We start from the raw sequence: 15,880 nt of genomic DNA, 5'->3' as shown, positions 1-15,880 counted from the left end.
GTTTTTTCAGCAGGGAAATTCCCTTGTGGTGCAGCAGGTTAAGGATACAGGGTTGTCACTGCAGCAGGTCAGGTTGCTGCTGTGACACAGGTTCTGTCCCTGACCTGGGACCTTCCAAATGCCAGAGCACAGCCCCCCCCCCCCAGTCCCCCCCCCCAAACAACAATGCAGATAATTCGTGTTTTGAGTTATGGTGTTGTTAGTAAGATGTATCTTTTTTTTTTTTTTTTTGGTCTTTTTGCTTTTTCTAGGGCCGCTCCCATGGCATATGGAGGTTCCCAGGATAGGGGTCTAATAGGAGCTGTAGACGCTGGCCTATGCCACAGCCATAGCAATGCGGGATCTGAGCAGTGTCTGCAACCTGCACCACAGCTCACGGCAACGCCGGTTACCCACTGAGCAAGGCCAGGGATCGAACTTGCAACCTCATGGTTCCTAGTTGGATTCGTTAACCACTGTGCCACGACAGGAACTCCAGTAAGATATGTCTTGAAATGCTATGTAAATAAACAAATTAATGCCTGAATTTGTTTGATGGTTTCTGACAACTATGCAGCCAGTTATTGGTGAAAGCCATATATTTGCATACTTTTTGGTCCACAAGGCAAGAAAAATTTGACAGAACACCTTCTCAGCTATCCACAAACATCTATTTCTAGTCTTTTTCAATGGTCTTCTATCCTTATTTGAAAATGTGAAAGAAAAGTGGGTACCCAAGATAATTAACCATTGTTTGAAGACTCCTTGTTTGTTGGAACCAATACTGATCTCAGAAATGTGATACCCACCATTACCTAGGAACTTGCCGACAGTGAAGAAACCTCTCACAGCATGGACTGCTGAAATGGTGTTCTGTGACCTGAAGGCTGTTGAATACATGGAGTGTTTTGCATTCACAAAGAAAAACTTAAAGGATTCCTTTGACAAAGCACTATTGACTGCCTCGGAGACTCTGGAACTGAAGGGCCAGGTAAGTGCTGCTTGGAACATGCCTCCAGAGCTCTTTCTGCACCATTGGTGGTGTTATCAGACTAAAAGAAATGTTTAAATCAAATTAAAAAGAAATTAAAATCTTCTTTCCTTTTATTTATTTATTTATTTTTGCAGTTGTAAGGGACACTGCTTGGTGCCAGTTCCCTAATGACCTTGCACCTTATTTCTTTATCAGCCTTACTTGACAAATTTGGCATCCAATCCGAGGCTGGTAAGGTTAGGAAGTTTTTTTTGGAAGAGAGGCTGATGGAGTTCATGGGCTGAGTTAAGGGCTATAATAAGGCTTTCTGGAATCTGGTAGTACATGCTCTTGCCTAAGTGGTGCTCTAGATGGAGGAGTAAGTCTTCTCACAGACTGTGTGGGTTGGGTTGCATGGCCTGAGAAGACTCCTTGGGATCTGATAGTGTATGCTTTCTATTAGTGATTATTTGGAGGCTTTCAGAGGTAGGATTGAAGCCAGCATCATGAACAGTGTCTTAATTGTTAGTTTGCTTGTTGAAATTGAGCAGATAGCCACTTAGCTTTGAAAGTAAGTACAAATCTGTGCCTGCTGGCGTAGAGCTGCTCTCACCATACCATCTGATCTCTCCCTACCTCTTACCTTGATCTCTATAGCTTTAAGAAAAGAAACTTCCATCCTGCTACAGTTGACTGCTTCTGCTCTGCCCTGAACTCCCTGAAGAAAGGACATGGTCTCTAGGCAATGTTGTAATCCCTGAAGTACCTGTGTTAAGCTTGGTCTTTGTTTCTCTAAACAGTCTCTGAATTCAGCTGATAGAGTTTGGGCCAAACCAATGAGTGAAGGCTCTGAGCCAATTTAATGTACCATTGTCAAAATGTATAATTTAAATGATGTTACTTTTTTTGTACTACGAATGCTTATAAAGTGTTAGAGAAAACACCTTGATGTCCAAAGGGTTCCCTGTGTAAATAATGTCTCTCAGTTGACAAATGAAAAAATTCTTTTCTTGACGGTTTTATTGCAAAGTTAGCAGATGCTTGCGAGCAGTTGTGACTAATAAACACTGACAAAATTTAGAGCCTTCTTGCCAAAAAAAAAAAAAAAGAGAAAAGTTTGAGAACAATGAAGAGGAATTTACCACAATGAATCCCTTCGGCAGTCATAGAAAAAATGTTGCCTCTTAGCAAGTAAAGGACTATGTTTCTTATAAAGCTACTATGTCCTATAACTCTTGTCAAAAGTTGACCTGTTTATCTAAGGTAAAAAAGATCTTTATTATCCTTTATTCAGTGAATAGTTCACACACCCAAGTGGTTATACTTGATACCTCTGAATCTATTGTGGGAATAGATATGTTGCATATATGTAATACTCCTCTTGATGGTTAGGAGTGTACCCAGGGGGAAATGCCACAAGTAACAGTGCTAGTGGGGTGAGTACATGACTGGCAGCCTACCTGGGTCTTCCAGCCCAGTTATATGATGCCAGTAGAGCAGTACAGGGTGCCAGGTGAATTGAGGAGAGGCAATGAGGAGATAACTATACTAATGAAGTGGTGGTAAGGGGATACATAAGGCATCTACCTAACAGGCAATATGGACTGCCCTCCCTTTTTTTGAACTGGTTAGTTCTAATGAGCCTTTTGAGCTTCAAATGTCAGTGCTTGACAGTTATGTAGACTGCATCTATGGCACTAGGCAGGGGTGCCCTCTAGGGTTTTGGACACAGCATTTTCCTACCACCACTGCCTGGTATACTCCATTGGAGGGGCAATTATTGGCCTTTTACTGCATGCCAGTAGACAGTGAGAAGCTAACTTAGTGATAGCATTCTCTGACATGTCATTCTCTGACATGCCCATTCAGGAATGGGTTAAAAATAAAAATGCCAACGAAGTTGGTATTGCCCAGCAAGCATGTGCTATTAAGTAGAAATGATGTATCCAGGAAAGAAGTAAGACTTAGTGTATTATTTTTCTATTGCTGCTGTAACAATACAGCACAAACCTAGTGGCTTAAAACAACACAAGTTTATTGTCTTACAGTTCTGAAAGCTAGAAGTCCAAAATGGGTTTCAGTAGACTGAAATAAAGGTGTTTGCAGGGCTGCCCTCCACCTTGAGGTTCTAAGGAAAAATCAGTTTCCTTATGTTTTGAAATTTCTGGAGGGTTTCCTTCTTCCTTGGCTCATGACCCACTCCTCACATCATTCCAACCTCTGGCTTCCCATCATTACATCTCCTACTTCCTCTTCTGTAGTCAAATCTCCCTCTGGTATCTTTCTAATAAGGACACCTTTTGATTATATTTAGGGCCCAAATGGATAATCCCCATCTCAAGATTCCTTAGTCACATCTGCAAAGTTCCTTTTACCACATAAAGTAACATTCACAGGTTACAGGGATTAGGACCTGGAACACTCTGGGGTCTGTTATTCAACGTACCGCATTGGGCATTAACGTAATCTCATACTTACCTAGTCATCACCGAGAAGTGGCTAATTCAGATGCAAGATATATGCCATCACCTTAGGCTTCTTAAAGGCCTGGGTACACTAAGGTTCCTGAGGATGCCTAATCCTGTGAATATGCTAGCTAGGTTAAATGTCAGTGGGGTTGTGTAGGAGAGTTAACATAGCAGATCTGAGCCTGCTTATACTAAGGCTGGTCTTTTGCTGGAGTCTGAGATGTGATTTGGAGAGGGTTCCCACCATGCACAGATATGATAAGAGTGCTCATTGTACATAAAATGTTTATACAACTAGTGTGGACTATGCTGAATACCTACTTTCCTCCTGGGAGTCTGGAGTTTTGATATGTTAGACAGAAAGTGATTACATGACCAGATCCCCAGTAAAGCCTTGGCCACTGAGTCTCTAATGAGCTTCTCCAGCAGACAACATTTCATATGTGTTGGTATAACTTGTCCATGTATGACTGCGGGGAGAAGACTCTTGGAAACTTATGTCTCCAGGCTTTGCTACATGTTCCTTTTCTGTTTGCTGTGCTTGTTTTGTATCTTTTCACTGTAATAAATCTTAGCTGCCAGTACATTTATACGCTACATTGTCAGTCCTCCTAGTGAATTATCAAGCCTTGGGGGAGGGTGGTCTTGAGGACTGCTAACTTAGTTGGTGTCAGAAACCAGGTTTGCCAGCCTAACTTTGACTCACTGAATTATGGCAAAAGCATTGCTTGAGGATAGTAAAGATGAAGGAGTGAGGGATGACAAACCTTTAGTGCTAGGCTGGCTATTGAATCATTCATGGGATGAAACAGTATTTTTTGAGAGGTAGAAGTTGCCTGTGGAATTTGAAAATGACAGATCCAACTCCAGGAGAGCTGGTTTCCTGGATCTCCTGGCTATTTTTGGCTGTGCTAGGTTAAGTGAGGGGTGGGGTAGGGACTTGCCTCCTGGTGATGCCTTTTTGTATTTTGTTCTATCCTACATGTGGAGGAGAAAGGGTGAAAAAGAAAGGAGAAAGGTGATTTGGATGACCCCCAAATATTAAGTTTGTATTGCTCTTTTTTCCAAGTGGAAGGAAATAATGTTAGATCATTTCCTAGGGCTGGACCAAAGCAAACCAGAGAGAGAAGAGAGAAAAAAAACAACTCCAGCTATTTCTTCAGTCTAGTTACCATCACTGTTACAGTAGCCCAAGCCTCCCTCCCCCACCCCCAGCTCTAGCTGAGAGTCTTCTTTGGTAGCTCCAATGTTAATCCTGCAAATGTTGAATTTACTAGTAGAGGGTTGAGTAAATTTCCATTGAGGGGGGCATTTAAACATCATTGCATTTTGTGGCTATTGCATCCCGATGTAGGATAACAATTGATGGAAAATATATGCTTGTAATTTCATAAATGCTAGAAAGATCATCCCAGTTAGGGAAAGCTGAAAAAAAAAAATTGTTAGTGGGACACACAAATAAATAATTGCTTTTTGTCACTGGTGGATGGATTGATTTTTTTTTTTGAGTGTTAAAATAAGTCTCTGTAAGTGATGATGTTTATTATACTTTTTTGCCTATTATAACCTCTGGGGGAAAAAGGAAACAACATGAAGAGAGAGGCACTTTCCAGATATAAATACATTTTTGGAGTTTTACAAAGCAGATTTGAATTGCTCATGAGCTTTTGTAAAGTCAGATGTCTGACCCATAATGGTTGCTAATTTTTCTAGCCTGATATGCATATTTTGGAGTGGGTCTCAGAATTCCCATTATGGCTCAGTGGAAACAAATCTGACTAGTATCCATGAGGATGCTGTTTCAATTCCTGGCCTTGATCAATGGGTTAAGGATCCAGTGTTGCCATGATCTGTGGTGTAGGTCGCAGGTGCTGCTTGGATCCTGAGTTGCTGCGGCTGTGGTGTAGGCCAGCAGCTGTGGCTCCCATTTGATCCCTAGCCTGGGAATTTCCATTTGCCGAAGATGCAGCCCTAAAAAACAAACAAACAAAACAACAACAACAACAACAAAATGGAGTGGGTCTCTTTGGCTGACAAGATAAAAAGGGTGTAATAAAGCTTCACTTGTCAGTTGGAATTGGAACATGGCTGTCTGGCCTCTTAGCATCTGGGCTTTGCTGCTGCTAAAGAAAAGCTGCTTGGTTTTTTTTGGAATTCTGATGCTTAATGGCCTAGACCTGGTTTCTAAGCTGAAATCTGGTCTGGGCTATTTCAGCCTCAACACTAGATATGCCAAACTAAAAGCTGACAAAGTTCTGCTCAAAAAATAAAACTCAGATTCTGAAAGAGTTGCAGATTTAGGACACTTCTTTGTGGGCTAAATTGTGGAAACATCATAGATGCTGGCTGGACCATCTAGGTCACAAATGCCTGCAGAAAAGGGCTTATTTCTGATAGGGTCATCTGAAATTGAGCTTCTGACCAGCTTTATATTTCTGATACAGAGACTGAATGCATTCCTAACTTAAGATTCCTGCAAAAGAGCCGCAAGTTGGGGAAGGGCACATCATAGGGAGTGGGACCCCTCCACCCATTACTGATGGTCAGACTCTGGACCCAGTTTCAGGGCTATCTCACTGCTGTTGACTTGTGTTTGGCTTTCTAGATTAGTTGGTCTAATAGCCTGAGTCGGCTTCCCTCACTTTTCCCCTGGTATACACACCTTAGTCAGGCAGTTTGATTATTACATGCAGTTGTTCCCAGGAAGGGCTTGATCTTTTCTAGGCTTCTCCCTGGATACATGATCAGGATAAAAGGGATGGCAGGTTATTAAACCCATTAAATTTTTTAAATTCAAGATTTGTTTTTCTGGTTAAATTATACAAAAATATTTTTCTGTGAAAATGCCTTTATGCTTCTTGTGTACACCTCTTCCAGACAAATGGTCTGGATGAGAGTAGGTGGTAAGTGAAAAAAATGTTGTTCCCATTGCTGAATAGGACACAACTGATTTTGTAATGATGGAGGAAAAAGTAAAACCCCAGCACCTGAGGATGGGGAGGGGGAAGGGCATTAATGATCTTTGTTTTTTAGAACTGTTCCTATAAGCCTTGTCCTCTTCCCAAAGGAAAAACTGTGTGCCTTTTCAAGCTGTGAGCAGTTTGAATTAAACTGGTTGCGACCCTAGGCTCACACCTGACCAGCACTGACCATGATACGTCAGGTGGACTCCAACACCAGAATTTTCTTGCAGAATACCTATAAGATGTCCACACTTGTGAAGATGTTGAATCGATGCTATCGACAAGTAGAACTATTTGGAACTGACTACCTCAGGTAGTCCTGCTAGTCCCTCTAAAACCAAGGACTGAAATTCATAGTTTAGACTGAACTGACAACCCAGGGTGAGAGGTCTGACAGTATAAGGCCACACTGAAGGCTTTGTTGACTTCTGCTGCCTGACTAATGTATGTCCAGCTTGGCATGCCCCAACATTTGTGAACTCTTTGTTTCTACGGGTACATGTGCAATCTCTGGGCTTGTACCTATCTGTGTGCCCTATCACCACACAACCTCAGCCCTGGAAGGATTTCAGTTTCAACTTACTGGCTATACTTGAATTGATGCTTTGGGCTCGGTTTAAAAAAAAAAGGTTAATGCAGAAACATAAGGTGAAGTCATTTTGCTTTTCTGTATAGATCTGTATAGTTAATGGGATTTGTTTTAACTAAGTAAAGGACCCCTAAATGGCATAAATGAGATCTATACTGCGGGTTGTTCTCACCCTGCTGCAGGTAGTCCTACTGTTAATACTTTTGCGGTAAAGATGCCTTGGCCAAGAGCCAAGAGCCTACTAATCCTTGGAAAGTCCTGCTTACAGGGTTGGCTTGGTGTCTAGGATGTGTTTGGGGGAAGGTGCCCACCATTCACAAATCTGATAAGAGTAGCTCACTGTACCTGAATTTTTGTACCACTGGTGTGGCTTTTGTTAAATAACTGCTTTCCTCCTGAGAGTCTGGAGTTTGGGTTTGTGTTAGGTGGAAGGTGCCTACATGACTTGCTCCCAGTGAGTGTCTTGGACACTGAGTCTCTGCTGAGTTTCCCCAGTAGACAACATTCCACATGTGTTAGTACAACTTGTTGATGGGGAAATTAAGCATGTCCTCTGTGACTCTACTGGGAGAGGACTCTTGAAAGATTGTGTCTCGTTTTCTCCCGACTTTGCTCCATGTGCCTTTTCTTTTATTTTTGTTTTCATTTTTGCCTTTTTTGTGTGTTTTTAGAGCCATAACCACAGCATATGGAGGTTCCCAGGCTAGGGGTCTAATCAGAGCTGTTGCTGCCAGCCTACGCTAGAGCCACAGCAATTTGGGATCCGAACCGCATCTGCGACCTACACCACAGCTCACGGCAACGCCAGATCCTTAATCCACTGATTGAGGCCAGGGATCAAACCTTCAACCTCAAAGTTCCTAGTCAGATTCGTTTCTGCTGTGCCACGACAAGAACTCCATCCATGTGCCTTTTCTGTTTGCTGACTTTCTTTTGTATTCTTTCACTGCAATAAATCTTAGCTGTGAGCACCACTGTATGTGTACATTGTCAATCCTTCTGGTGAATTATTGAAGCTGGGGTGTGGTCTTGGGCCCCCTACACAGGAATGTACTGGAATGGTACACCTGTGAAGCTCTAAAGAAAAGTTCTAAAGTTCTCTTTGTGGCTCAGCAGTTAACGAACCTGACTAGGATCCATGAGGATGCAGGTTCAATCCCTGGCCTCACTCAGTGGGTTAAGGATGCAGTGTTGCCATGAGCTGTGGTGTAGGCCGCAGATGAGGCTTGGGTCCCGTGTTGCTGTGGCTATGTGGTGTAGGCTGGCAGCTATAGCTCCAATCCCTAGCCTGGGAACTTTCATGTGCAATGGATGTGGCCCTAAAAAGCAGAAGAAAGAAAGAAAAAGAAAGAAAGAGAGAAAAAGAAAACTGTGAAACTATGCATGGCAAAGGGAACTCTGCTCATTGAGCATAGTTGTAAGTTGTGGTGTTTGCTCTTAAAATGCCTCCCCAAATGTGCCTTGTTATATTCTCATTGCCTCATGGCATTGGGCACTGGGATAGCAGTGTAGTCTGGTACGTGGCAGCAGGAAAATTGGATGATCAAGTCTCAGACTTGCAGGGGACAAACACATGGCAGAAGATTGCACAAGACCCATGCCCTCTGTTCGAGACCCATGTGGACGCCTATGGAAATGGACTCTTGGAGGATGAACATCAATGGAAACAAGCTGATTTGACCTGAGCTTCCTGGGTAAAGACATAGGCACCTGAATGCACTATTGCACAGGGCATAGAAATCTATCTACAAGTCAGAACTGTGTCCAAAAACATACTCCAGTGATTCCAGAACCTATGACCAAGGAAGCCTGGCACACGTACCCTAACTGCTAACTATGTGGTCAAGTAGCAAAGGGAATTTGGGGACACCTAGTCTAGGGCACTGGATCTGGCTAGTTTGGCAAATGTGTCATTAACTCATTCACTCTTTTTTCCTCCCATGTCTACCCCCTGGGATACTGGAATTTGTGTGTGTCAAAGAAGAGCCAGGGAGTGGGAGGCTAACTGGATGTTCTTTTGCTGCCCAGCTAAGCTTGCTAGATTTAGGCAGTTACAGATAATGATGATAATGATCATGGATGTGAGATGACAACTCTAAAGTGCTCCTACTTTGCCCACTTATCAGAAGACTGTAGATGGTCTAGGTGGTCAAAGTTGTACAAGGAAGAAACACCTGAGCCACCTAGGAACAAGTCTGGGCATATGGTGTGAATAAGACATGAAGAGACTGCTTCAAGTGTGACGTGATTGCTGCAACGACGAATACCAAGCACTCTGTTGTGGTAGCATAGGACAACCTTAGCTGCTGGGGAGGGATGGGATTGGGGTTAATCTCTCTCAGCTTCAGTCTGCAGAGCAAGTGGCCAGTTTTTAATACAGACTGCCACCTCCAATTTGACCACTGACTGACAGGGAATCTTAATCTAAGAACTCTCAGAAACTTCCCAGCAGCTGCTGACTCCAGGAGTTAACAGCCTCTACTTCTTGAGATCAACTTTTTGTAACCTGATCTAATTTTCTTTTATCTACTCACAGTCCTATTCAGAGACTATAACAACTGCTTTAAATTTGACTGACTGTTGTATCTATGTTGCCTAGGACAAATGAAAAGGATTTGTATAATTAGGATATCTGATAGGGGTGGCCTTTGTTTCTAAAGAGTTCCTAACTGATGATGTGAATGGTTAGGGAAGTTGTAGGGAAATGCTCTGTGCAGGTCTCCTTGAAAGTATCCATATAAACCACATGGACAAGGTTTTACCTTGAGAGATCTAAGTCTTGGTAAAATGCCCCATAATCCTCTCAGAATGTGAGAGAATGGGAGGCTTGGGAGTCGCTGCTACAAGGCCATGTTTCAACCTTTTTATTTTCCCTGGAGACAGTTTTTAGACAATTTCCTTTTTTTTTTTTTTGTCTTTTGTCTCCGGTCTTTACTACTGCCGCCCCTGTACCCGCGCACCCACGGCATATGAAGTTTCCCAGGCTAGGGGTCTAATGGGAGCTGCAGTCACCGGCCTACACAACAGCTCACAACAATGCTGGATCCTTAACCCACTGAGCAAGGCCAGGGATTGAACCCGAAACCTCATGGTTCCTAAGTTGGATTTATTAACCACTGAGCCACGACAGGTACTCCTAGACAATTTCTTATTGCTTGTTTCTGGTGAGATACAAGGGCTTCTGCCTTGAAAATCCCCTCTTCCCCACACTTCAGAGTATAGCTACATGCTATAAAATTGCTCAGCATGAAATAATTCAAACTGTTCAGTATAAAACAAGTTCCTCAGAACCAGAGCTCCTTATCACCCATGTTGCATTGTTATCTGACCTCCTTTGCTTTGGTGCTGTCTGGTGGGGCTGGCACCTTTTTGGATCTTGCTATTGCTGTCTATATAAATAATAAACTGTCTGATCTAAAAAGGACTAATTGTTTCTCTACCAGCTGAATCCCTCAGCCTTGCATGACAGCAAGGACAAATGCTCTGGACAAATGCTCTATTCAAATGCTCCATGGCTCATAAGTACGGATTCCTTTCTCCTTCCAACTCAGTTTAAATACTAGTTAAATTTAAGTAACTTAAGTCAGAAAAGTGATCAGAACTAGTTTTTTGTTTGTTTGTTTCAGCCTTTTTATTAAAAAGGTCTTGTGTTTGGAAGTTTGAACTGTTGAGCCTAGAAACACAGATTCCAGTCAAGAGTAATCTGGGACATCTTAGTGGTTTTTTTTTATTTTTAATTTTTTTTTTGTCTTTTTAGGGCTGCACCCACAGCATATGGAGGTTCCCAAGTTAGAGGGTCAAATCGGAGCTGTAGCTGCTGGCCTACACCACAGCCACAGCAACGCAGGATCTGAGCCACATCTTTGACCTACACCACAGCTCACAGCAACAATGGATCCTTAACCCAGTGAGCGAGGCCAGGGATCAAACCCAAGTCCTAATGGTTTGTTAACCACCGAGCCATGGCGGGAACTCCTTAGTGTTTTATTTTTACTTTTTGGCAGTGTGTGTGTGAAGTTTTTATTGTCATTTTTAATCTTGGTTTTTAAAAAATTCATTAATAAGTTGGCAGTCTAGGAAGCGAGGAGAACAGATTGATTCCACATTCTACTTCCTAGGTCTAGTTTAGAAAACATAGTCCCGGAGTTCCCGTCGTGGCGCAGTGGTTAACGAATCCGACTAGGAACCATGAGGTTGCAGGTTCGGTCCCTGCCCTTGCTCAGTGGGTTAAGGATCCGGCGTTGCCGTGAGCTGTGGTGTAGGTCTCAGACGCGGCTCGGATCCTGCGTTGCTGTGGCTCTGGTGTAGGCCGGTGGCTACAGCTCCGATTCGACCCCTAGCCTGGGAACCTCCATATGCCGCGGGAGCGGCCCAAGAAATGGCAAAAAGACAAAAAAAAAAGGAAAAAGAAAAAGAAAAAGAAAACATAGTCCCCACCTGGTGCTCTTAGGAAGGAGTATTGCAAATGACTTGCTTAATAACATATACTTCTTTTAAAAATTTGCCTTTTCTCTACCACCCCTGAATAGGTCTGGTATTTGATGAAACTTATGAAAATGGGTAGAATGTAACTTGTCCTTCTTCCCCAGGATACAGTGAACGAATACTGTGACTGTGACTTTTCAGGCAGGTTATTTGTCATTTCCTTATTTTTTGAAGTTAATTTCTAACTTCTTTTATTGATAATGAAGAGAAATATTACACTTTTGAACTACACCAATCGAATTGAGTTCATAATTTAAAAAGTTTTTCTTGTTAACTAAGTAGATGTAGCAACTATTCTAGATTTTTCACATTTATGTATATATATGTATATATTTGTAAATTCATATATATGTATACTAATTAAACTTCTGGAAGAACACAAATAATGCTAGCAATAAAGGTAAGGGAGTTGATTGGTGAGGTTAGTAGGAATTGGGTAACGTAATAAGACGAGTTCAGAGGAAACAACCATGTATACATTGTCCGCATATATTATTATTATTATTATTTTGTCTTTTTTTTTTGCCATTTCTTGGGCTGCTGCCACGGCATATGGAGGTTCCCAGGCTAGGGGTCTGATCAGAGCTGTAGCCGCCGGCCTACGGCAGAGCCACAGCAATGCAGGATCCGAGCCGAGTCTGGGACCCACACCACAGCTCACAGCAACGCCGGATCCTTAACCTACTGAGCAAGGCCAGGGATTGAACCTGCAATCTCATGGTTCCTAGTCGGATTTGTTAACCACTGAGCCACGATGGGAACTCCCATATACATTATTTTATAGTTTCAATATTTTACCATGTGAAATTTGACATAATAATACCTGTTTAACACCAAATTTAAAAGTTGAATGGATTGGAGTTCCCACTGTGGCTCAGTGGGTTAAGAACACAACCTAGTATCCATGAAGATGCAGGTTCGATCCCTGGCCTCACTCAGTGGGTTAAGAATCTGGTGTTGTTGAGAGCTGCAGTGTAGGTTGCAGATGTGGTTCATATCCCTCATTGCTGTGGCTGTGGCATGGGTCACCAGCTATAGCTTCAACCCTACTCCTAACCAGGGAACTTCCATACGCCTCAGGTGAAGGCCTAAAACAAACAAACAAAAACAAGAGTTCCTATTGAGGCTCGGTGGTAATGAACCTGACTAGTATCCATGAGGATCCGGATTGCATCCCTGGCCCTGCTCAGTGGGTTAAGGATCTTGTGTTGCTCTGAACTATGGTGTAGGTTGCAGAAGAGGCTCAGATCTCATATTACTGTGGCTGTGATGTAGGCTGGCAGCTGTAGCTCTGATTGGACCCCTAGCCAGGGATCGAACCCGAAGCCTCATGGTTCCTAGTTGGATTCGCTTAACCACTGAGCCACGACGGGAACTCCAGAATAGATTATTTTGATGACTGAGGAAGAATGAGGGAGGGGAAAAATGGTAGATGACAAGATCATAGAAGCAATGGAGTGGCCCCATGCTTCTGGCCTGGGGCGGGGAGATGGGAATTCCTTTGAAGCACCATCTTCATCCTCAAAGTCCTCCCATCCTACACACTCTTCCCTCTGTCTAAACTCTGTGGATATTAGCCTCTCAGCCAAGAATAAGGAGCAGGAGACTGCATACTGTGTCATAATTTCTATTTGAAATTAAGATGTACAGGAGTTCCCGTTGTGGCTCAGTGGAAACGAATCTGACTAGGAACCATGAGTTTCTCTGGTCTCGCTCAGTGGGTTAAGGATCTGGCATTGCCGTGAGCTGTGGCGTAGGCCAGCAGCTGCAGCTCTGATTCGACCCCTAGCCTGGTAACCTCCATATGCTGTGGGTGAGGCCCTAAAAAGCAAATAAATAAATAAATAAATAAATAAATAGAAATTAAGATATATACTTCTGGAGTTCCTGTCGTGGCGCAGTGGTTAATGAATCTGACTAGGAACCATGAGGTTGTGGGTTCGGTCCCTGCCCTTGCTCAGTGGGTTAAGGATCCTGCATTGCCGTGAGCTGTGGTGTAGGTTGCAGATGCAGCTCAGATCCCGTGTTGCTGTGGCTCTGGCATAGGCTGGTGGCTACAGCTCCGATTCGACCCCTAGCCTGGGAACCTCCATATACCGCAGGAGCAGCCCTAGAAAAGGCAAAAAGAAAAAAAAGAAAAAAAAAAGATACATACTTCCAGGAGTTTCCATTATGGCTTATTGGTAATGAACTGGACCAGGATCTATGAGGATGTAGTTTCAGTCCCTGGCCTAGCTCAGTGGGTTAAAGATCTGGTGTTGCCATGAGCTGTAGTGTAGGTGGCAGACACGGCTCAGATCTTGCATGGCTATGGCTGTGGTGTAGGCTGGCAGCTGCAGCTCCAATTCGACCCCTGGGAACCTTCATAAGTCAAGGGTGCGGCCCTAAAAAAGCAAAAAAAAAAAAAAAAAAAAGTGTACACTTCAGTGTAGCCTGGTTTCTTTTACTCTCTGTAGAATCTACCTAATGAAACACTTTCCTCACCAATTACTTCACAACAACTTCCTCTTTCAGGACATAAGATCCTTCTTTTACCATCAGTACTCTTCTTTGTCAACCAAGTCAACCAATGCTAGATAGATATAAATATATTGATGTGCAAGATTTTTTTTATAAAAAATTCTCATTTCTTTTTATCTGAGCTTTTGAATCTTTGTTTACCTATAAGCCATGCGTTGTTATTCTATGGCTGTTTTCAAGATCCTCTTTGCCTTTAATTTTCAGCGATTTGATTGTAATGTATATTGAATCAGGTTCATTTGTGTTTTCTTATTTAGGATTTGCTGACCTTCTTGAATCTGTAGTTTTGCCAAATTTGATAAATTTTTAGCCATTGTTTTTCAAATATATATGTATATAGTAATGCACTCTTTTTCCTCTCCTTCTGAAACTCAAATGACATGCATGAATGTTTGCCCTTTCGGTATTACTCACAGATCCATGACGTTCTGTTGATTTTTGATGGGGAGGAAATCTTTTTTTTTCTTTTCTTTTTCTATTGTTCATTTTGGATAATATCTGTTGATCTATCTTCCAAGTTCATTCACTCTTTCCTCTGTTACATTCTTCTGTAGGTGTTTTTTTTTTTTTTCCTAGTTACTGTATTTTCAGTTCTAAAATTAAAAAAAAAACTTTTTTGCCTAATTTATTTTTTAAAAAGGTACTGTCTTATAGCATTTTTTAAATGTTGGTAACTGGGATTGAAATGCCAATTTCTCTTTCTCCCTAGGTTTCATGGCTATTTCCACTACCCATTTGGGCTGATGGGCAGTTGTTTGCCCAGCCATGGCCGGCTTTAGCTATAGTAGGGTATGCACATGTACTTAAGTGAAATATCAAGTCTAGTAAAGAACTGGAGTTCCCGTTGTGGCTCAGTGGGTTAAGAACCCAACTAGTATCCATGAGGATGAAGGTTCAATCCCTGACCTCCCGTAGTTAGTTATGGATCCGGCGTAACTGCAAGCTGGTTGCAGATGTGGCTCAGATCTGGTGGTGTTGTGGCTGTCAGGCCGGTAAATGCAGCTCTAATTTGACTCCTAGCCTGAGCACTTCTATATGCCGTGGATGTGGCCATTAAAGAAAAAAAAAAAAATCTACTCCAAATTTCTTTTACCTTCTTTAAATTTTTGGCTCTTCTGAGATGTTTCTTCTCAAAGCTTAAATTTGCCTTTTGAGATGTTTATGCATTTCATAAGGGCAAGTTAAACTTTGAGGGAAAATGTTGCAGTTTTATCTCAGATTTCATTATACATTCTCAGAAGCCTTAATCTTTCCCTTTTGATAAAGTTACAATTCTTTTTTGTTTGTGTTTTTGTTGTTGCTGTTGTTTATTTTTGTCTTTATTTTTCTTCAGTTTTTTTCCCCCCATCCCTTCCCCACCCTGCTCCAGTTCTTTTTATTTGAATGTTTGGGCTGTTGCTCTTTGGCAAATAACTGTTCCCCAAGAGAACCTGATAAAAAGAGCTTCTAAAAGTGTCCTCTTCACCTTTTCCTTTCCTTCTTTTTTTACCAAGATGTAATTGACATATAACATTGTGTATGTTTAAGGTGTAGATTTGATACATATTGCAATATGATTATCACTATATGCTACCTCCATTATGTCACTTAATTATTATTTCTAATCTCTTAGCAACTTTTAAGTATATAATATTGTTAACTATAATCATAATTCTGTGTATTCAATCCCCAGAATTTGTCCATCTTCTAACTGCATTCCCTTTTACCGACATTCCCCCCCGACATTCCCCCCAATTCTCTCACCTCTCCCTAAAACTTCTGTTTGGTTTCTCTTTATATCTTTTCTTTCTTTGCTAAGAGCTTCTAGCTTTCCATTTATTTCAAAAGTATTTTCCCTTGCCTATTAGAGCTTTTTAGTAATAGCTGCTTTAGATTTTTTTTTTTTTATAGGGCCTTGCCCATG

This window comes from Phacochoerus africanus, chromosome 2 (genome assembly GCF_016906955.1).
Source record: "Phacochoerus africanus isolate WHEZ1 chromosome 2, ROS_Pafr_v1, whole genome shotgun sequence".
Lineage (NCBI taxonomy): Eukaryota > Metazoa > Chordata > Mammalia > Artiodactyla > Suidae > Phacochoerus > Phacochoerus africanus.
This window is presented reverse-complemented; position numbering follows the sequence as displayed.